Source organism: Ambystoma mexicanum, chromosome 8 (genome assembly GCF_040938575.1).
Source record: "Ambystoma mexicanum isolate Mex_15411 chromosome 8, UKY_AmexF1_1, whole genome shotgun sequence".
Classification (NCBI taxonomy): Eukaryota; Metazoa; Chordata; class Amphibia; order Caudata; family Ambystomatidae; genus Ambystoma; species Ambystoma mexicanum.
Genome location: NC_090929.1, coordinates 1,585,472,426 through 1,585,497,145, shown reverse-complemented (window position 1 = coordinate 1,585,497,145; position 24,720 = coordinate 1,585,472,426).

Genomic DNA, 24,720 nt, shown 5'->3' with positions numbered 1-24,720 from the left:
GAAGTTATTTTATGCACATCGCCTCGCCTGCTGCACCGCCGCGCTGAACTCACCGGCCTTCGCAGCATCTTCACTGTCCACTGCATCCTTCTGCATGTTCCCGCCGCACTCCGGCACCTAAGGGGAACACAAGAACAGCAAGGTGAGCCAAGGGAATAAACAGAGGCAATATTAGTTACCCCCCATAGACTTACCTGATTTTACCGCCGGGGGTACTATTCCTCTTCACGGGTCGGCGCGGCCTCCACCGCATCTTCGCCGCACCCCGCCCCTAAGGGGAACAAAAGGACAGCAAGGTGAAACAAAGGGACAAACAAGGGGAATCCTTCTCACCACAATAGACTTACCTAATTTTACCGCCAGAGGCATTATTCCCTGAGACTTCATAATTTCTCTTAGCACCTGAATAAGGGAGAAAGCCACAGGTTACATACTGACATTATTTTATCGAACAGTGTTGGATAATACAAATCCTTACCTGAATGTTACCGGTTGCCACGAGGAACTCTTCGCTAGGGTCAAGCTGCAACCTGCAAGGAATCAGACAAGAGTGAAAGTCAGACATTTGAACTCTTACGAACTATATAATTACGGCGTCTCGCCGGAAATCTCAGAGTCAATATTGTTCTGGAACTCACCAATTCCTTCGAACGGGTGAAGCAACTGGTTATCTATGCGCCCCTGCGATTAATGCAGGATGGAGAGCTGATCTTTCCAAACCATCAGGTGAGACTATAAGAGGGGACATTAAAGGGGATCAGTGGGAGAACAGCGGGGGTGGGGGTTAACACTCAACTCCACGGGAGGTTAATTCCCTTTCTCCATTTGCAGAGGAATACTCCTACGGCCAAGCAAACGAAGCTAGGTGGGCCAGTCCAGTCTGTCATCTCGGCACTACGCGTCACATTGGTGGAGATCGCAGCTGTCCAGTTCAGATCGACGCCCCTGTGGGAGCCAGGTGAGCGTAACAACTACTCCATCTGTGCCATGGTTGAGAGGCCACCAAAAGTGAGGGGTGCTTCAGCTGGGCGTACTCCTCGTGGCAGGCATGGTCAGGGACGTGGCCAAGGTGACCAGCAAGTAGGGGGACTCCAGGGTGTCCAGGGTGGCTGCAGAGGGGGAAGAGGCAGGGGTGTGCCAGCTCAGGACAATGTTGTGCCACATGTTGGTGCTGTCATGCCACCACCCCCTGCAGCTCAGGGAGATGCAGTTCTTGCATCTGGCACTGGCACCCGTGTGTCCCGGCAGTCCGTTTCATCGACTGCCACAGGCCCAAGGGTAGTGGTAGCTGCAGGTGCAGCTGTGGACACCACCACCCAGGCTCAGGATCTGCCAGTGCAGGCTTCTTTGGCACTTGAAGGGTTCATGGAAGATTTCCAGCAGGTCAGGAGGAACACTGTAGGTACACACAGGGCTGCCCTGACCGAGACACATGTCCCTGGGGCAGTAATGTCATCTGCTGCCCCGACCAGCTGGGTATTGGCAAGTGCATGGGCAGATGCAGCCAACAACATCCCGGTTGTGAGTCTACCAACCAGGACAGTCGCGGTCAATGACCCTGGCACAGCGGATGTTGCTGTGCAGGGTCCATTCCAGGGCACCCAGCCGCCACTGATGCAAGTCAGGCCTTCGGTCATCCTTCCACCTGCCACTCCCTTGGTTCAATCCACCGGTGCCACTGGCCATACTGATCAGGGAGGCATTCGCCAGCCAAGTCCGCACCACTATCAAAGAGGAGGAATGTTGTATCTGCAGCACAGGCTGGGACCCCAGACACAGCCAAGGCCTCCTGCACATCAAGGAAGTAGCCTTTCTGTGTGCAGGAACTGGACTCCCTTGTGGACTACATGCGGGGCCACAGACGTGACATGCTAGTGGTGCCGAATTGTCAAACTACAGCTGCCCATCGGAATACACACTGGAAGCATGCCGCAGATAATGTGAATGCATTCGGCCATGTGGTGCGCACAGGTGCCGAGTGCAAGAAGCAATGGGATGACGTCAAAAGCAGCACTCAGGCCAAGCATGCCTCTAATTACAGCATGACTCTGGTGACTGGCGGTGGGCCACCACCTGAGGAGGATGACCTCACTCCGCACGAATCACTCGTTGCAGAGTTCAAACCAGCAGAATCGGTCGAAGGAGTGGGAGAGATGCAGGACTTTGAGGCCCCGTCCAGTGAGTGTTGTTGCGTGTATGTCCAGCCCATGTGTGGTTTGGCTGTGTGATGTGTTGTGCTTGACTGCACTACATGCTATGTGTACATGGTTCTCATGTGCTAGTCATGCAATGCTTCACTGATGCATGCTTGCTGTGCAGGATGGTGGACATGTAGAGCAGACAGGGACTGTCCTCATCACCACACTTGCACCCTACTCACATGCTAGTCACCCAGATGCCCCTCCGGTCCATGTTCCAGCTCACTGGCCCTTCTGCATGTAGCCAGGGGTGTATTTCCTCTCAGCACTGGGACTACGTCATTGCATGACTGACGTGCATGTTTCCTCTGCCTGCATGCGGGTACTCCACGTAGGCATGCCCCCTTGACCCTCCACCCTCCCTGCACCCCAATTACACCATTGCACTGGTGTGCATCATTTTAGCGTACTGCAATGGCCTGTTCAAGCCTCCTGTGTACATGCTAACTTCCACCAGCCAACCTGTCAGACACATGCATTGGGGAACATCATCTGTCCTTCATGCAGGGTGTCTCACTTGGACTGTGCAGATGGCAGATGCTCCACAGGGAAATTAGTGCCCATTTATGCTCTGTGTGCATTCAATACATGCCCCTATGTGTCCTTGACTGCATGATGATTGTAGTACGTGTCCAGGATGATCAACATTTCATGGCATTTCTTCAGCCATCCCATGCCCACTCTGGCCCAGTCCTGCATCACACACATGTTTAGGGTGTCACAGTCTGTGTGGGGTACAGTCCGCCCCCAGTTTCAGGCCCACTGACTATGACCAATTGGTGTAGTGGCTTTTGCACACATGGGTGTACTACGGAGGGTTTGTCATGTGTCCTGCTTACTGTCCCATCATCATCTGCTGTGTTGTCAGTTGACTCAGATGATGCCATTGATGCTAGTCAACACTGTCTGCCAATACACAGGTCTCTGGTCACCCTTTTGCTACCATGCAAGGCATCCCTGCATTTTCACTCAGGGGTGGGGGGGTTGCTTGTAGCCATGCAACCCATTGCATGCACATTGCACGTGATGCCTGAACTTGCCCTTTCACTGCCTTCACGTTTTTGGATACACATCATGAAGTACTTGTTCATGTAGAAAGTGAGTAATGTACACATGTTCTGCACTGCATCAACCCACTTCTGAGCGGTGTAACAACGTCCTACATGCCTACTCACTGATGCAATTTCAAATTGACCAGGAATGCCTGGCAAGTTCTCTTTTGTGTGTGACATGTCTGCTTCATGTGTTGGCTGTCTGTGTGATGTCCATGTGTGTGTGTGTTATGTGCTTCTAACATGTGTACTAATGTTCTTATCTCTCCACTTTTCAGATGTTGACGCAATGGAGCCAGAGGATTGTGTTGTCATGCCAGGCACAGGGTTGTTATCACAACCGCAACCCGGCACAAGTGGGGGTCATGGGGTGGTAGACCACGAGATCCCACATGTGCTACAGACCATCTTGTCTTTGGCTGGCACTGACTCCAGCCCAGATGACCACTCTGACAGCCATGTCGAGTTGGATGTGCATCAGGTTCATACGTCAGGGGTGAGTGATTCTGATGTGGACACTCCTCTGTCCGCAAGACCTGCATTGAGGGGCCAGACAGTGGTGGGACCTCCGCCTGTGGTGGATCGGGACGCAGGGTCACCCTCCACACCAGTTGTTGATGTGCCTTGGGCATCACATAGACGGGGGCATGTAGTCGTGCAGCCGCGGGCGGTGCCAACCCAATAAGGATAGCCGGTCCTTGGGTCCCGCAGGTGTCAAGCCCAGCAACGCTGAGTGGGAGCAAGACATGACTGCCAATTCAGAACGGCAGGGGGCAGCACTTGATAACATTGCTGTGAGCATTGAACGTGTGGCCCAATCCGTGCTCCCCCCTGTTAAGCAGGTGCTTCTACAGTGGCATGCTCGGTAAGGCTGGGCATGGCAGCCTCAGACAGGGCACACCAGGCTGAAATGTTGTCTCTGCATCAAGCAATTGCTGCTCACACAGAGTCACACATGAAGGCCATAGAGGGTGAGTATGCTTCCCTCAGATCCACTGTGGGTGTCCTCTTGATGTCCCAGAGGGTGCGGTCAGAGGAGAGGTTTGAGCAGCTTGAGCGTACCATCTCGGCTGAGCTACGTGCTTGCTGGGAGATGCATCAGTTGTCCAGCCAGACCACGCAGGAAGAACTCTGTGTTACACGTGTTACCTTGCAAGAAGAAGCACATGTATCACGGGAGGTTCTGCATGCAAACCTCTGTGTCATTGCCGCAGAGAACCAGGCTCACCGGTCTGGCAGACTTGCTGCCAATGAGGGGCAAACTGCGCCTAGGTGTGCGTACTCCTCGTGGCAGGCATGGTCAGGGACTTGGCCAAGGTGACCAGGAAGTAGGGGGACTCCAGGGTGTCCAGGGTGGCTGCAGAGGGGGAAGAGGCAGGGGTGTGCAGCTCAGGACAATGTTGTGTCACATGTTGGTGCAGTCATGCCACCACCCCCTGCAGCTCAGGGAGATGCAGTTCTTGCATCTGGCACTGGCACCAGTGTGTCCCGGCAGTCCGTTTCATCGACTGCCACAGGCCCAAGGGTAGTGGTAGCTGCAGGTGCAGCTGTGGACACCATCACCCAGGCTCAGGATCTGCCAGTGCAGGCTTCTTTGGCACTTGAAGACCACGTCCTCCTTTTCAGGATGAGGCAGACTCGGACGACGACATATCTCCCACATAGGCCGGGCTGTGCAGGCGCTGAGCCCATGGAGGTTTTTTTTTTGTCTCAACATCATCGCATGTGGGTGTTGAGGTGCACCCTGTACCTCCCCCCCTCCTGGGTGCCTCCCCGGGTTGTATGTGGCCATTTTTGATGTTTGCTTTTAGTTTAGTTAGTTAATATTGACTATTTGATAGTTATTTTAATTAGGTTATGTAGGTTGTTCATTGTTAGTTTAATTAGTTAATATAGTTTAATATTGTTTGTCTATTGTGCATTCATGTGACGGTGTAGTGCTTTGTGGCTTTTGAAAGCATCCACTGTCTGTTCCAGCTGGGGCCTTCAAGCTTGTCTCGTGCATGTGTTTGCAGTTTGGGGTCCTGACTCATATAGGCCACTCCTGTTTCTTTTATCCATGGGCTCGCTAGGATGGTTCGATGTAACAAAATATTACACAAGGGCTTTGGACTTTCCTCATAACTGTGACCTGTCTGCTGCTGTACCACTTGTGTTAATACCCCTAGTGGGGATTGGTTGCGTTTTATCCACCCCATGTCTGTGATCAATTTGGGTGAGTACGTGATTGATGTCTCCATTAATTGATGTTGATTGTGATGTATGTTATTTTCTTGCCTGTATATGTGCTTGATGCACTTGATGCTGTAGACAGTAGCCTGCACCCTTGGCCTGTCAAAGTGACACTGATGGTGGGAGGGGTTTGGATGTAGGTCTGTTACCTGGACCAGTGACAACCAGCATGAAGACACACACACAGGGAACTTTCCTGCCTTATTAATTTATTGTATGCCCTTTCTGCAGGAAGATGAGCCTCCAGACTACCGTTGCCAGCAGACACAGGGACGAGTAATCCATAAAACTGGCCACATTCGGTGGTGCAGACATGTGGATGTGTGCGCAAGCAGAAGCACAGGGCTTGTGTAAAGGCGTCCAACAGAAGCAGAGGTGTTTCCAGGAGCTCCAGGCAAGGTGAGCAGCGCAATGGCCCATACCGCAGCCAACCTTCCACCAGGCCACTTGCACATGCATGGTAAGTAGCACCAGTGCCGGGGAGCTTTGCCAGGCATTGTTGGAGAAGCACAGAGTACAGCTGACATGCATTGAGGGCCAAATGCCAAGTGGCTTTACAAGTTGTCAGGGGCACACACAGGGGCCATCAAACATATCCTGGAGTACCCCCTGCTCCATTGAAGCAGAGTGATTAGGGTAGTAGTGTTCCTAGCCAGATACTGATACAGCACACAGGGACACCCAGTGAGGCACAGACTCGTGGGCAGTGCATGTCATTTGTATGTGCAAATTGCCAGGTGAACTACCTATTGAAATCTGTGGCTGCCAGAACACAACTTGTACTCAAGTTGCACCTTGCTATATGTGTCTAGCAGCTCACCCAGGGACCATTGTATCATGTGTGATTCTTTACCCATTGGTCTTCCATTTCCCGCGCGGCCACATGCGCCTGATTTACTGCATTGACAGTGTATGAACCATTGGTGGGCCAAGCTAACGTATGGGTACAAAGCAGCAGACAGGGGTGTTTGTTTGTGGAGAAGTCACTTACTTTGGGGCATGTATGGGGTTATGTGGGTGTGTTGTAAACACACATTTAGATTAGTAACTCAAGCTCTCTTTGCAGCATTGAAGTGCTCCTGTTACTGGACCTGAGAGTGCCCAGGCAGGAGGCCAGCACTGACATCAGAGATAAGTCTCTCTTTGGCTTGCATTTGACTAATTTGTTACAATCTGCATGATGAACATGTTATCTCTAATTGAGTATGTGTTTTTGTGAATAGTTGTATTTTGCCTACTTTCCCTTGCAAATCGACATCCCCTCTCCTGCCCCACTTTCCAGTTATCCTGATTACCAATGCCTGTCCATGCAACATATCCCTGACCCTTCTTCCCCTGCTCGAGGCCTGTGTAAGTTTGACCTTGCAGGCGCCCAGATCACAGAGGGGGTGATTGGTTTTTGCCACTCCTGCACCTGGACACGGGAGCTGTGACACTACCCATCAGTTGTTGCATCCTCATTGTGTGTTATGTACCATAAATGTTACCCATCCTGTTGGACCATTGTTCAACTGTGCTTCCTTGGTTGTTCTATCATTGTGCTTGTTCATGTGCTTTGACATTGCCTGCTACTTGAAGTCATCTACTGGAGACTCTTCGAGGGTTTTTTGGTGCCTACAGCCTCTTTCCCTGGTGTGTGGGTTTACCTACTTGGAGTTCTCTGCAATTTGGTATTTTTACCAGTCAGGGTGGCCTCTGAGGGGGCTGCATCCTATTCACATGCAAGCTGGAACATGGAGACCAAGGGGTAGGGTGATCCTGTAGCCAGGTAGACCTGAGGGAAGAAGGCTACATACCCCAGAGACAGTTGTTCAGAAGGTCACGGTGATGTGTAAGGGAGGGCCTTTTATTAGTGGACAGTTGGCTTGGGCTACAGTGTTTTGGGCACTCTGACATTGTAATTGTGGGGTACTATGTACATGATGTGTTGTGCTGGTCAATGCCTGTTCCTGTGTTGTCTTTACTTTTCAGGTGTCAGGGGATTGGTGTGGTTTGACATGCTGGGGGGTTCACATGGCCAATGTTCACATGTGATGTGTACAGGACACTCAGGGTCACTTGATTTCACATGCATTTATTGAGTGCGTGTCCCTAATGACACACACAGTTGTACAATGATCCACCACACATACAACCACCCTTCCATGGCCACAGATGCACACAGATTGCATTCTCAGGCCCGCTGTGTCCATGCAACACATGATCTATTACCATTTGGGTAATAGATGGCTGCTCAAAGTGCTGTGTGCTGAGCAGTGTGTTGCAGGAGACACACACAGCACATGGGTTTGGGAGTCGGGGTTTTGCCATGCCCAATGTGCATGTGAATGGGCATTCAGTGTTGTGTTCATGCTACGACTGGTGGAAAGCATTTGTGTCTTTGTATGTGTAGGAGGTTGTTGGTCAGTCATTTCATCTGATTCCATGTCAGGCATCATTGTCTCGTGCCAGTTTTCATTTATGACATGTCACTTCGTATCATATTGGTCATGTGTTGGCCTTTTGCTATTGCATGTCATGTCATGGTGTGTCAGACAAGGATGGTGTGGTTTGGGAGGGTTTGGGTGACATACCAGGGATTGTGATGTCCTGTTTTGCAGGGGAGTGTGATACACACCTTGCATGTGTTCCTTTTGGTCACACAGGATTGGTTATGTATAAGTAGCTAGGGAGGCACACAATGTAGCACTTCCGTGGCAACATTCTTAGGGTGGTACGGTTGTGACAGTTGACTGTCTCTTTGTCATCATCGATTGTCACCTGGTATCTGCCAGGACTGTGTGAACTCTGCAGGGGTGGGAGTTTAGGTGAAGAATGTGGCCACAAGCTGGATCCGGGCTGCCTCGCCACGTGCCCTGTCCCCTCCCATGGCCAGCGCCTGTGCCTGTGGTTGGGGATGTGGGGGCACCACCATGTCCACCGGTACCTCTAGCCGTGTTGCAACATTGTGCAGGACACATGCTGCCACAATGATCCTGCACACTACTGGGGGTGCATATAGTAGCTGCCCACCAGAGCGGTCAAGGGAGCGGAAGCGTGACTTGAGCACTCTGAATGTGCTCTCCACTATGCCCCTGGTTGCAATAAGGGCATCATTGTATGTTAACTGGGATGGTGTGGTGGGGTTCCAGATTGGCGTCACATGTGGTTGCTCAGAGGGTAGGCACTGTCCCCTGGGGAGGTGATAATAGTTGAGATTATTAGGGTTTGGGTATTTGTCTGTGTGTGACATGCATGCATGTGCACAGACATTTGTACTCACCTAGGAGCCATGTGTCACCATGCTGCCCAGCTTCCAGGGCCCAGCTCAGGGGGGACATTCTGTATATGAAACTGTCATGGGTGGAGCCAGGGTAGGTTGCATAGACAGAGGTGATTATTCCTTTAGCATCGCATACAACCTGCACATTGATGGAATGCCAGTGCTTGCGGTTTCGATAGATGTGCTCAGTGGCCCTAGGTGGACTTAGGGCCACATGGGTGCAATCTATGGCACCGAGCACTTTGGGGATGTGTGCCACCCTGTAAAAGTCCTGGACCACAGCCTTCCTTTCTGCGGGTGTTCTGGCCATGTATATGTGCCTGCGGACTGAGGGGCGTGCAGTGATGATTGCCAACACCTGGTGTAGGCAGCGTGACTGTGTGGCCTGCGAGACCCCCCCCCACTATGGCAGTTGTCTGCTGAAATGACCCAGTGGCCAAAAAATGCAGGACATTGAGCACCTTCTCCAAAGGGCTCAATACTTGGGAGCACAGTGAAGTGGGAGAATGGAAGAACAGGCTCCCGCCCTTCCCCTCTCGCGCTTGGCCTAGAGGATCACGGCCTAGACACCCGCCACGAGAGGAGTTTGCCTATCTACCAGACGACCAAATACCCTGGTACAGGAACATACGGATGTGCCCACCTACCTGCCCAGCAGCCCGCCCTGCCCATGCCGACACCTGCGGCATGGATCAACTCGACTAAACCTACACGTCGTTAGAGATGCCATGACGACCTAGCCAACGGTCAGCACACATGTGCAAACATGCACACCGGACACTCCCACACCAATCCACACGAAGAACATACTCAGTGCTATGACGTAGGCGACAGACATACCCACGGACGTGCATCTTTATTATTTTCCACATAGGCTCTCAAAATGCAGAAACGCAAGACGCATAATGAACTTATCTAAAAAGGCTTGCTCACGCTTCTTCTAAGAACCATGTACCATAATGAAGAATATAACAGAGACACGATACTGAGGATAGAGCAATATGATACCGTAACCTAAAGCGCTCTGCATCAAACGGTTCCACCTATGCACCAGGCCCAAGTAGGCCGCAAGCAAAAGCTTCCATGAACATTGAATGAGCAAGAGCTCGGTTGCTGACCCTGCAGAATGAGCCCGGCGAAAGCACACAGCCAAGAGCACGATGTTGCAATCTCGCACGCCGCAAGCCGACGCCAAGGTCGCACCTGCAAGATAAACCAGGCACACAGTGGGAAAAACAATATTAATTGTGCTGAATTTTGCCTCAAACACGGTCCCACCTCACGTGACAAAGCCAAACCTGACAGGATGCCAAGCCCAGGAGGAAGGAGACGTCTGAATCCCACGTTTCAAGACACAGGCAGATACAATTAAAAGACTCATTGGACATCTGCAGCAGTGGGAGTAGTCGACCTCCCAATATATGAATAAATCCTCACATTGTTTACACCTACCCATAGTAAAACATTGTTGCAAATGACAGGTGCACCGCAAGCTGGGAACAGCGGTAGTCCCAGACTGGGAGGCTCGCGTGCGGACCAATCAGAACATGGGGCTCTTATCACTGACGCCATTAACATTGACCAATCCTCAGAGGTCTTCATGTAACAATTTTCATGTATCAAATTGAAGGGACAGCCCAAGTATATCACCTGACTAACCCTCAACCACTAACACCGTTCTCTATATGTATACTATACTAACCCTACCACTCGAGTAACCAATCCAGAGTGGAAATAGGTTTTTTGCTAAACTTTCTAAGGTGACGCAAGTAGCGCGTCATACTAAGGTAAAAAGGGCCTGCGAGCCCCACGATTGTGTGTGTGTCAGGACGGATGCGTACGATCCTTGACCCATCCCTGCCGTTTTGTTTAATAAACAGCAGAATCACCTTGCTTCTTGCGTTTGTCTCATACTCTATCTCTTTTGGGATATACGGGAGGAGTTGGGGCCTCCCTGCCCGGAGCTCTACGGACGGCCCGGCCGACCCCGGCAGAATTTACCCCCGACAAGTTGGAGGCACTGTTGAGATCTGTTTAAGATCTGCTTTTTTATTTTATTTTTCCAGGTACTCCCGTTGCGAGGAGGCCCGGCGGAACGGCCCCCTCTGCCGTTGCCCCCTTCTGAGGACTACAGGACCATCGTGGAACTGCGAGAAGACCGGACAGCGCAATCCGGATATTGGCCTTCGGGAGCCGGTTTAGAAGTATCCCGCCCGCGGTTGGCGAGTGTCAAGACGTGGTCCAGACGAGGGGAGGTGGCGAGCCGCTTGGAGGGGTGCTGGTTAAGCCCTCCTGTCGAGGGGCGTATCACACGCGAGGCGACGCAGCGTGCGCAGTCCGATTATATTATTGATTACCTTGTTCCAGGAGTGACAGGAAGACAGCTGTGAGGTTAACGGGGGTAGATTGCAAGTGTATTTTGGACTTAAAAAAAAAATATATATGAAGAACTTACCAGTAGTTCGAAGAGATCGGTGACGTCACCAGTAGGGCTTTCATAGGATATCCCGAGCACAAGGCATCTTTCTTTCTGAGAGTGGTGGGGAAGAGAACTGTGGTAAGGGAGTGGAAACGGAGATAAACGGTAATGAGTTGATCGGGGAAAGGCGAAACGGGGGACGTGGCTGCGCACGGAGAACGCCAGCCACGGCAAGTGTAGAAGAAGGAGGAGGAGCAAATGAAAATAGGACGACTGTATAAGAACGTCACAAGGGGTACGCAGCCGCAGGGGGCTACGTGCGCCTCGGCCGCAGGGGGCTGTAAGGGTGTTGTGTAAAGGAAGAAAGAAAGAAGAAAATATACAAATGTAAATACTATATTTTAATAATTTTCCTTAGCGGGCTATCGCAAGTCCCCAAATTTACGGGGCCAGGTAAAGGTATATGGCTGTGTATTGTAAGTGTTAGTAAGATAATAGCTACCAAATAGGGGAAGGATAACAAGTGAAGCGCTACTATGTCACACAGGACAGGATCGGGAAGGTGGGGGAACACCCTCACTAACCCACTACAACACATATGTACAACACTGTCACCCCATAGGGAGAAACTGATCAAGTATAGCATAGAATGGACACAGGGGACGGACAACAAAATGATAACACCATGGCCGCCTAATGGTAGCTTCGATCCATATACCCAACATTCACTATTAAACCATCTGCATAATACATACAAAGGGAAGAAGTTGACACACCACGTGGAGGTGTTTAACTTATGGAGGATGTTCCAAGGGTCCCGACCAGGACCGAATGGAATGTTCACTGTGGGGGAAATACCGGAAGAAAAAGAGATTAAGGAGGAAGGAGAGAATGGGGAAAAGGGGAGTGAAGACCCAAAGAACACGGGGAACGGACAAGAGGGAGGAGAAAAGAATAATAACTCAAAAGAAAATTAAATAAAAAAGGAACAGAGCAACGATATACCCCTAGCAAAGGTAGTGAAAACAGAGGGAGGGGGGCTGTACCCTTTAAGAGAATTAGGAGAAATAGAAAGAGGACAGTTAAGGGCGGCTGAGGGGTACTCGAACCCGGCATACAGCCCGCCACCATATGTGGCTCATAGGAAGACGCCAGCAGGGGAGGGGAGGACTGGAGAAGAACAAACTGTGGAAATAGGACATGATGAGTGGGTAGCTGCGCATATACTATTAAAATTACGAGGTTCATTAACAGGAGAAGAGAAGGAGGTAGTAACGAAAATAGACGAGGATAATACCAGGGAGAGTGGAATGAGAGGGGAAGAGCTGTTACGACAAAAGGAAGAGATTTTGGAGGAACGACTAGCAGAGTTAAGGGATGAGCAGAATGAACTGATCAAACAGCTCGAGAGGGAGGAAAGAGAGAGAGCGAGGGAAAGGAAAGAAGGTAAGAACGAATTGGAAAGAATAAGGGAACAAACTGAGGAGCAAAGGAGAGAAGCTGAAAGGGTAAAAGCAGCAGCAGAAAGGGTATCAAGAGCAGTGCTACGAGAGAGGAAAAGGGAAGAAGAAGAGAAAGAAAAAGAAATGGCAATGTGGAAGAAGAGATTACTATCAGAAACGACTAAGAAATACGAAGAAGGGAGGGTGATAGAGAGTATATTAGAAAGGGAGAGGGTGAGATGGGAAAGGAAGAAAGAGGATGAAAGGATATTGGAAAAGATGAGTAGTGAAGTAATGGAGGAATTAAAAAGGAAAAGGGAGGAAATTGGTAGAGAGATGGAGGAGAGAAATGAAGGGGAAAGAGAAGATAGGAGAGGGGAGAGTGAAGTAAGGGGGTATGTATATAGAGACACAGAAGTAGCAACAACATCAGCGCAAAGGGGAGCGGTTGGTAAAGGAGAAAAGGGAGAATCGGACCTAATAGACTTAAAGACAGTAACAATCAAGGGGAAAAAGACAGAGTGGGGGCTGCCATTTACGAATGACTTTTGTAGTGAGGAAGAAGAAGGAATGGAGAAGGAAGGAAGAAACAGTGAAAGGGAAAGCCTAGATAAACTATACACCACCCGGACCAATACAGACTCACCATGGATCTGTAGGAGAAAGGATGAACTGGAGAGAAGTGAGGAGGAAGAGCAAGGAATAACGGAAAGACAGACACATGAAGCCACACCGTCACCATCACACCCTCTCCCATCCCACCCTACATGCTCAACCACCTCACTTTCATTACGTACAATCAAACCCGCGCCCTTCACAAACGAACTGACACCCTATGCAGATAGGCTTAGAGACCTCCCTAGCCGCAGGCAGGAAGGACGAATACACACGCCCACATTAAATACAGGAAATGATGGAAGAATGGGAAAAGATGGAGAAGAAAGAGTTACGAGCAGGGGAAATACGGACGAAATTGACGATGTAGGAGAGAGGGAAGAAGAGGACTCGATTTTATGGAACACAAGGGGTAAAACGAGACACAACTTAATGCCACTTCTGGAGAGGGGAGGGGTTAGGCCACAATACGTCCCTTGGAAGCATACAGACAAAGAAAATATAAAGTGCAGGCTCCCATCATTAAGTGGAGGTGCGGGTAAATGGATATATGAAATGGAAAAACACACCACAGGACAGAAACTGGCAGTAGGAGATGTAAAGGGCCTTCTAATATCAATATTAGGGGATGCAGCGGATGACATTTGGAAGAGAGCGGGATTCACTGTGGTAACAATAGCAAACACATCGCACGATGGGGCACCATTCGCAAACTGCAGACATGCACAATGGCAGGCACTGAGGGTACAGTACCCAGACACATCAGACATAGGAGCAATCACCCCACGCAAGATGCGTGAGGACGAAGATCCTGTTGATTATATCCAGGAAATCCAAGAGAAGTGGCACATGGAAACTAGAGAACAATGGGACAAAACACCAGCAATATTTTATCATATACTAGTACAAGGGCTCCCAGAAGGAGTTCAAAAACAACTGAAGAAAGTAGTGGGAATGGAAGCAAAAGCATGGCCAGAAATACAACTGACGATAGTGCATCATTGCAGGACATGGCAAGGAAAAATGAAACAAAAGGAAGAGGACAGGAAAACGGAAGAGGCTAAACTAGTACAGAAAAAACTTACTAAATACACAATGGAAGGGGCACTAATAACTACACCTACAACAATGACCCAAAGCCCCACACAAGTAGTGGCTGCACAAGATCCCTCCCAAATACCACCCTCACAGACTATAACACAACAGGTGCCGCCACTCCAACCATACACGACCAACATGGGAGGAGGATACTCAATGCCAGGAGCTGGGTATTATAATTATAACAGGGGAAGAGGAGGAATTATGAGAGGGAGAGGATACGGATATAACACACAACAGCAGGTGGGAGGACTTAGAAATTCCTACCCCACCGGGCAACCAGTATACCAGGACAACACAGGAAGCTTTCCATGGCAGAGTAGGGAACCACCGGTGTGTTGGAGTTGTGGATTAGTAGGGCACATGTCACGCACGTGTAGAGTAAGACCAGGAACACCATCATGGAGCGAACAGGGACAAACAAGGCCCACACAGGAACAGCAGGGCATACAGCAACAGCAGACGTTGCAACAGGGAAATGAACAGCAACAACTAATAACACAACAACAGCCACAGACATATTCACTGCCACAACAACAGGTAGCGATAACACAACAACCCCAAGCACAACAAACACAACTGGGTAGGGTGACGGTCCTGGGACACAACCCTTACACAGGAAATGGTCAATCGTTGTACCCTCAATAGGACAGCCCACAGACGGCCTTGGTGTGTCCCATCCTGTCAGTAACACCTAATAGTGCGGAGGAACCACGCATAGAGGTAACGATAGGTGACAAAAAATTATCATTCCTTGTTGACACCGGGGCGACCCTGTCTTGCAAAAGGGAAGGTAAATTTAAGATGTCGGGCGAAGCCATGAACACCCAAGGATTCTCTGGGGCTAGAGGGTTGGTTCCCTTTACTGATAACATTCCCTTATCTATAGGAGATTATGACATGTCAGTCCCACTTTTATATTATAGTGACTCACCAGTAAATATACTGGGGAGAGACATCATGAACAGGTTGAATATGACGATCTCCTTTACGGAGGACGGCATAATTTGCTCTACTCCAGGAATTAACATGCTCACAGCACGACAGATTATGCAAGCATACTGCGGACAGACAGCGATTAGGGCTGAGCCAGTAGATGGCGAACTATTCCAGTACGGGACAGACATGGCATTTGCATGGATGCCAGGGATAGAGGGAAAGATCTGGAGGAGGCCAGCGGCCTATTTGTTCAGACCAGAAACACCAGCCAATGAACCAGAAGGAAAGGTAGTTCCAGTGGACATTGAGAGCATTATAGCAACAGCTGAATACATTGCGGTACATGCCCAAGACAGAGAAGGAAGAGCATGGAGGGCAGTGATAGCACTAGCAGAAGGATGTAGACTCACCCAGGTGTCAGATGAGGAGCTGTTCTCAGAAGAAAAGGAGGAAGGTGAAATGGTGTTTATGATGAGTGTGGAAATATGGCTAAGAGTGGCGTACAAACAAGTGGCACAGAAAATTGCAATGGCACTTGAGGCACCCACATCCACCCCAGTTCCCTTCTTTGAGGAGGATATGACAAAAGTACCCACATCATTATGGACTACTAGCCCCTATGACATGGGGTGCATAAAAAGTATAGGGGGAGTAAGGATAAAATTGAAAAAAGGTGCAATACTCCCCAGAGTGAAACAGTACCCACTATCAAAAGAGGCAGATGAGGGCATATATGAAACCATAACGGCCCTTATAGATAATGGCATATTGGCCCCCTCAGAATCACCATGTAACACGGCTGTATACCCAGTGCGCAAGGCTAGAGGGGGATCTTGGCGCTTCATACAGGATCTCAGGCCCTTGAACAACATAGTAGAAGCAGAATACCCCATAGCCTCAAACCCGGCCACAATATTGTGTGGCATTCCAGCAGAAGCATCACGATTTACAGTGATCGACCTTAAAAATGCTTTTTTCTCAATACCATTGAACCCAGACTCACAAGATCTGACAAGCTTCACTTAGAGAAACACAAAGTGGAAACACACCAGATTGCCACAAGGGTACTGCGAATCACCTTCAATCTTCAACAGAATAATACAGATGGATTTGGGTAACATTGAAGTGGAAAGCACAGTGTTGCAGTATGTTGACGACATAATAATTTGCAGTACAAACGAAAGAACATGCAGAGAGGACTCATTAAAGATGCTGACAATATTGGCTGAAAAAGGTTACAAGGTAGACATGGAAAAGTTACAGTACTGTCAAGAACAGGTACTTTACATTGGTCAGCTCATATCCCAACATGGAAGAAAGATTGCACCACAAAGAGCACAGGCCATTTCATAAACGCCAGTGCCACAAACAGTGAGGGAACTGCAGCAGTTCCTGGGTCTGTGCAACTACTGTAGAGCATGGGTATTTGATTACAGCTCATACATAGGACCCCTGCTTGAGGCGTTAAAGGAAGCTAATAAAGGGGAGAAAAAGTTGGGGTGGACAATGGAAATGAAAGAGGCTTTTGATGAACTGAAAGATGCGATATCAACTGCTCCGGTACTGGCAACCCCAGACTATTAGCGACAATTCTTTATATTTTCACATTGCGACTCAGCAGTAATGAAAGCAGTGTTGGCTCAAAAAACAAGCATGGGCTACAAACCAGTAGCATTTTACAGCGGCCACTTAGATCCTGTGATGTTAGGTCATTTCCCTTGCGAACAAGGTCTCGCCGCAGCTGCTTTTGCGGTAGAGAAAGCATCAGCAATCACCATGGGGTGCCCAACTACACTGTTTGTGGAACATGCACTATTTGCAATATTGAATAAACCTAAGTCCACCCTAACCACGCAAAGGGCATCAGGTTATGAGATCATCTTATCCAGAGCTGAACTATCAATTGTTAGATGTAGCACGGTCAACCCTGCAAGGTTCCTAGCAGAAGTAATTGAGGAAGGAGATTATGCACACGATTGTACGCAAATCACTGAAATGTACTCATGTACTAGAAAGATTGAAGAGAACGCACTAGAGGGAGGTGAGCTCCTGTTCATTGATGGGTCATCAACTATCGACCAAAGGGATGGTATAAGGAGGACTGGGGCAGCAGTGGTAAAAATGTTGGAGGTACCGGTGTGTGTGGCAATGAAATGTGTACAACTACCACAGCATTATTCTGCTCAAGCAGCAGAATTAATTGCACTAATCTTGGCGTTGAAGGAAAGCTTTGACAAACGAGTGACCATATATTCCGACAGCGCATATGTTACGTCCACCGTCCACTCAGGGTTGTCGAAATGGAGAAGAAGAGGGTTTAGGAGAGCTGACGGCACTCCAGTGCAACATGCCCTCCTATTGGCTGAACTAATTGAAGCAATAAATGACCCCCAAGAATTAGCTTTGGTCAAATGCACCGCACACACCAATGGTGAAGACCACATTTCAAAAGGGAATGCAGCAGCAGACGCACATGCAAAGTATGCTGCATATTTTGGTGAGATATGGAACCCCCCAGAGTCAAAGAGAGGGAGAGGGAGGGGAATGGCTAAGGAGATGTTGATAAGAGAAGGGTACACCCATCTCCCAGCCACACAGATAATGGAGCTACAAGCGGCTGCACCAATGGCAGAAAAAGAAATATGGGTAAAAAGAGGATGCACAATGTCACCAACTGACGCACTATGGCGCCAGGGTGACACTGGGAAGATTGTAATACCACTGGCACTATTGAACACCGCCCTGAGCCAACTACACCACCCAGCCCACACAGGCAAGGAAGTAATTGCAGCACAAATTAGGGAAGACTTGGTTAAATTCTCATGTGTCAAATTTTATCAGCAATTGTCTCACATGTCAACAGTTTACGGCCGGTCACACTCTGAAGGTGATAAGAGGTACTATACCCCGGCCAGAGGGACCCTTCCGACATCTCCATATTGACTATGTTGATATGATCAATGTATGTCAAGGAAATAGGTATATGATTGTAGTAGTATGCCCATTCTCGAGGTGGATTGAAGCAGGGCCCTGTTCACACCCAGATGCATTCAGAGCAGCTAAATTCCTAGTGAGGGAGGTCTTTCCCAGGTGGGGAGTGTGCGAGGTACTGCGGTCAGATAATGGCCCACATTTCGCAAACAAAATGTTCCAGCACATCACATCCTTACTGAACATCAAGCATAAATTTGCATGTGCATACCACCCACAGGCCAACGGTGTATGTGAACGCCTGAATGGCCTATTAAAGGAGGCAATTGCAAAAATACAGCAAACAACAAAGAAGAGTTGGCTGTATTGCCTTCCACTAGCCCTATTTGAGCTAAGGGATAGACCAGGTTCCGACCACCACCTCACCCCTCACGAGGTGGTTACCGGACCTCAAATGCGCCTTCCCCTAACTCCAACATCAAGAGCATTTACCGACCACGAGAGTACTGCAAATGTCCTTGGTGATGAAATGTACCAATATGTGTCTTCTTTGATTACTAGTGTAGTGTTTGTGTCTCAACAGCTCGAGCGCACGCGGGGCGGGTCTAACAGCGATCAACAAGAAGACGCGCATAAAGAATTGGAAAAGGAAAGACTGTGCAAAGTTGCTAAAGGTGACCACGTACTACTTCGCAATTTCAACAGAAAGTGGAACAGCCCACGCTTCACTGGCCCCCATCTGGTAGAGGAGGTATCAACGAGAGCAGTAAAGCTACAGGACAAACGTGCCTGGAACCACCTACACGACGTAAAGATCTACAAACCCCAGACCCGCCCCAGCGCCACCGACAGGGCCACTGTAAGGACAACAACAGCGTCACCAACGGAGGAAGAGACTTCTACCACAACTAACGGCCTAAGTGTCCCCATACCCTGCCACCCCTCAGATTCCCCAGAGACAACTACTAGAAAAGAAAGGGGTGATCCCCATACCGCCCACCCCATGGTTACACGATTAAAGAGTAAAGAGACTTCCGCCAGTTGACTTCCGCCTCTTTCTTTTCTCTCGCACATGCAGGTACAGCGTATTATTGTATTAGTAAGAAAGTAGATAACTAACAAATTCACTGCCCAGGAGTAGATGGTACCCTCAGAGGATAATTACCCGGAAGAATTGTCACACCAATTTGTATATGAAATAAAAAGGCCAACGTACCTGAAAAGAAGGAGGGTACGTGTCTACTACATAGCATTCCTCCTGGCCATAGAACATTCAATGCCCCACCTCCAACCATACTTGCCTGCCCTAAGAGATAGATCGCTTAGATTGGCGTGGGAACAGCTCTTCGCCTGGGCACTGAATGACTACTTGATAGGGAGAGCTTAAAAACGACAACTAACACTAATAGCAAGCATATTAAGAATTTTCAGGCGGGCAACTGTAACGTCACAAGAATAAGCTGCCGGACTGCAGCAAGGTAAGAGCAAAATGCCGGTGAAATTAGCATCTGTAATAAAATTGATAGGGATTTTAATGACCACCGGGTTCTTGGCTGCCTCTGTATGGCAGTACAGCTATGCTATCAATACTATTGCTGTACCCAAACCTAATACACCCCCAGCCCCAGCTGCAATAGGTGTTACGTCAGGTGGTACTAGTAAAATCCCACACAAGGAAAATAGAGTTAAACGCAGCACATACTCAGATAATAAATGTATTGACAACTACATACAAGATTCAGCACACATCTCAAACAACATATGGTACCAACACAGGACCCACATAGCTAAGCAGACAACAGAAGACAGCTGCTACGTTTGCTCATTAATCCCATACGCCATGAGCGCTTCCCGAACATTTGTTGCCACGGAGATAGATGAAAAAATAGCACGATGTATAATATACCTGGCACTGTTCCAGACGAAAGGAAGATTTCAAGGGACAGTGGTGCAACTGGTGTGGAAAACACGAGATACATATCCATATGAAAACAACTTCCTCAAGACTTATTTGAGTTACCACAAGAACAGTTTACATGCTGAAGGATTCAGATACATAACAAGTGGTCCTGAAAAAGGAGAAACAAAGAAAGTAACACTACAGTACCTACCATGTGATTGGTACGCCACTGAAGTCCCTGGTAAAAACGAATGTTGGGAAAGACCACTGCTGATAATAACAGGGAAGGTGTACATGAACAACAAATGGGACATAGGAGTGGTTGGCAGCAACATGGTAACAAGAGAAAATATTTCAACTATTGATGGACACAACCATAGATGTTGGACGACTTGGATCAAGTACGTACCCATGCTCACGTGGATGGAGAAGGATGAAGACCCAATAACAATGCTGCCGTTAACTGCGCCTAAGGTATGCTACCAACATAAAGGGGAGGTGGACGTAGGATACAACACCAACTGTGAAAGCGTGATGGAGTTACCTGAGGGGGGAGCAGGAACAGCAGTAGTAATGGACCATTACTGGGACTGTGGAAAAAAGGCATACCACACACTGCCCCCTCTGTGGAATGGTATATGCACAATGGTGCACGTTAATGTACCATCACTAGTGGTACCCCAGAAACATGTCAATGTGGCGAACTTCCCCAAAATGGATGAAGGGAACAAGAGGAAGAAGAGATCTGTACAACCTCAGAAGGGGCCAGAGGGCAAAACCGACGGCAATAACACTGTCCTGAATAGAAAGAAAAGACAAGGAGAACCTCTGACAGGAAATTACCTATGGGGAAGGTCGGAAACAGCACTCACTTCAATTCCACCAGAACACAGACTATTCAGCAGAGCAGCAATGTTCTTCTCCTCAATAATACATCAGGACTATAGGCTTACGCAAACGCAAAATGGCTCCAGATAACTCGATGGGAACTAATGATGACTATTAATTCTACGGTAAATGGATTCAACGCAATAAAAGAGGAACTGCGAGCTGTGAGGATGGTAGCACTTCAGAACAGATATGTACTGGACCTCCTCACAGCAATGGAAGGAGGAGTTTGCGCTAAGATAGGACAATCATGCTGCACATTGATCTCTGTCAACGATGCTGACAATGGTACACTGACAGAAGCAGTTTTACAATTGGCCCAGATGCACTCGAAAATGATGGATGAAAGTAAAGGTGTGAAAAAGGATGAGAGCTGGTTTTCAATATTATGGTCATGGATGCCATCTTGGCTGTCAGATGGACTGAAGATTATAGTTGGATGTACTATTTTGGCTGGAGCTACACTGATCATAATAAGATTTTGGAAGGCCCGGAAGGCACGCACCACAGACGAGATGATCGAAATGGTTGGTATGCACCTCTTGATGCCAACAGATGACGGCCAACACTCAGGCACAATCATAAAAGAGAGAGAGAAGTTGGGCAACCAGATCATCACCAACCACCTGGACCCACCATCTGTGAAGCTTGAAAACCCAAGAAACCCAAGGAGCTACATAAGGAAATGGGTATACTGCACTCCTGGAGGAACCTGTGCATATATGTATTGGTCATTTGAAGACCATGTTAACCACTATGGACATTTGAGAGGAATAACTAAAATATGGAGAGTGAGAGGAGATAAAGAAAAGGATATGTTTGTGGTCGACAAGTCGACCAGAGGGGGGACTGAAGTGGGAGAATGGAAGAACAGGCTCCCGCCCTTCCCCTCTCGCGGTTGGCCTAGAGGATCACGGCTTAGACACCCGCCACGAGAGGAGTTTGCCTATCTACCAGACGACCAAAAATCCTGGTACAGGAACATACGGATGTGCCCACCTACCTGCCCAGCAGCCCGCCCTGCCCATGCCCACACCTGCGGCATGGATCAACTCGACTAAACCTACACGTCGTTAGAGATGCCATGACGACCTAGCCAACGGTCAGCACACCTGTGCAAACATGCACACCGGACACTCCCACACCAATCCACACGGAGAACATACTCAGTGCTATGACGTAGGCGACAGACATACCCACGGACGTGCATCTTTATTATTTTCCACATAGGCTCTCAAAATGCAGAAACGCAAGACGCATAATGAACTTATCTAAAAAGGCTTGCTCACGCTTCTTCTAAGAACCATGTACCATAATGAAGAATATAACGGAGACACGATACTGAGGATAGAGCAATATGATACCGTAACCTAAAGCGCTCTGCATCAAACGGTTCCAACTATGCACCAGGCCCAAGTAGGCCGCAAGCAAAAGCTTCCATGAACATTGAATGAGCAAGAGCTCGGTTGCTGACCCTGCAGAATGAGCCCGGCGAAAGCACACAGCCAAGGGCACGATGTTGCAATCTCGCACGCCGCAAGCCGACGCCAAGGCCGCACCTGCAAGATAAACCAGGCACACAGTGGGAAAAACAATATTAATTGTGCTGAATTTTGCCTCAAACACGGTCCCACCTCACGTGACAAAGCCAAACCTGACAGGATGCCAAGCCCAGGAGGAAGAAGACGTCTGAATCCCACGTTTCAAGACACAGGCAGATACAATTAAAAGACTCATTGGACATCTGCAGCAGTGGGAGTAGTCGACCTCCCAATATATGAATAAATCCTCACATTGTTTACACCTACCCATAGTAAAACATTGTTGCAAATGACAGGTGCACCGCGAGCTGGGAACAGCGGTAGTCCCAGACTGGGAGGCTCGCGAGCAGACCAATCAGAACATGGGGCTCTTATCACTGACGCCATTAACATTGACCAATCCTCAGAGGTCTTCATGTAACAATTTTCATGTATCAAATTGAAGGGACAGCCCAAGTATATCACCTGACTAACCCTCAACCACTAACACCGTTCTCTATATGTATACTATACTAACCCTACCAGTCGAGTAACCAATCCAGAGTGGAAATAGGTTTTTTGCTAAACTTTCTAAGGTGACGCAAGTAGCGCGTCATACTAAGGTAAAAAGGGCCTGCGAGCCCCACGATTGTGTGTGTGTCAGGACGGACGCGTACGATCCTTGACCCATCCCTGCCATTTTGTTTAATAAACAGCAGAATCACCTTGCTTCTTGCGTGTGTCTCATACTCTATCTCTTTTGGGATATACGGGAGGAGTTGGGGCCTCCCTGCCCGGAGGTCTACGGACGGCCCGGCTGACCCCGGCAGAATTTCCCCCCCGACAACAGGGTGGGGGATGTAAGGTCATCTTCCCACTCCCTGACGAGGTCTAGGATGATACGAGGTGAAAACCTATACCTGCCATAGACGTGGTAGTCAGGCATCCAAGAAAGGCTGGTCCGGGGAAAAAAAATGCAGGCCCTGGCTATTCTCCTCGTCCTGCGGTGTCCCACAATCAGTGCTGCGACAAATGTGGTATTCATTGTAGCTGTATATACGGGTTTGTTGTTTGGGCGCCCTTTTATACTGTGCGCGGGGACGCTTCCGCCTGCCTTTGTGTGGTGGACATGTTGACGCCTATGCGGGTCTTTTGCCGTGCACGGTTATCCCTTATTCGAATCCATGGTACGGGTTGTACGCCTGTATTTCCCTGCAGTACTTCCCCAGTTACGCCTTCTTTTTCACGCGTTGTTCCCCATTCCGCGTGTCACGCCCAGTGTCCCGCCCCCTTTTTGGTGTGTGCGCAGACATCGTGCGCTTTACCTGTGCGTGTCGCGCAAGGCGTTCGGGATGTTGCAATGACGTGTGCGCCCAGGTGTGCCACGCCCGGGTTTGGCGCACATCCCGAGGAAAACACACGCAGGACTTCCATGAATCGCACGCGTGCACGTGCGCCTGTTTTTTCACGCTTGCGCCAGCTTGCGCCAAGATTTTCGGCGCTCGTTTGTTCCATGAATCGGCCCCTTGGTGCTCTGTTATTTATATTATTACCATGGTAATCGATTTGTTTTTTTGTGTATCTCAGGTGAAGACACTGCACTCTGTCATTTGTATTTTTGTTATGGCAATCTTTTTGGTCTTTTGTGTATCTCTGGTGAAATCACTTTGCTCTCTGTCATTTGTATTTTTGCCATGGCAATACTTTTGGTCTTTTGTGTAACTCTGGTGAAAACTATTACCAAGGCAAAATTATAAATGACAGAGTTCAAAGTGTCTTCAACAGAGTTACACAAAAGCCTGCTGGTCTGAACAATGCTTGTTTTTAAAAGAATATTGAGAACAATTTGCTTTTATATGTAAAGTGTGGTTTACAGTGCCAACAGAAAAGAAAACTGCCTTTGGGCAGTACAGGTAGTTCTTTGCAGATAAAAAATATCAATGAAAGAAACCTCTCTTGTTAGCCAGTGAGAAGTACTTGCCTTTTAAACGGGCTGCAACAGGGGAAGCTTAGGAATGAATGATGCAATGCTGTGACTCATGGTATTTTGAAATGGCAGATGGTCCACAATGGCATTTTTGCAGACACTAGCAAATAAATAAAAACGTATGTGTGATTGTTTGTATTGATAAGAAGGGGTTTGTATTTGTGCATTACTTTACTATTTTGGAAAGCCAGATGGTTCATAATGACAGTATTGCATTTTTCAGACCCCAGAAAAACA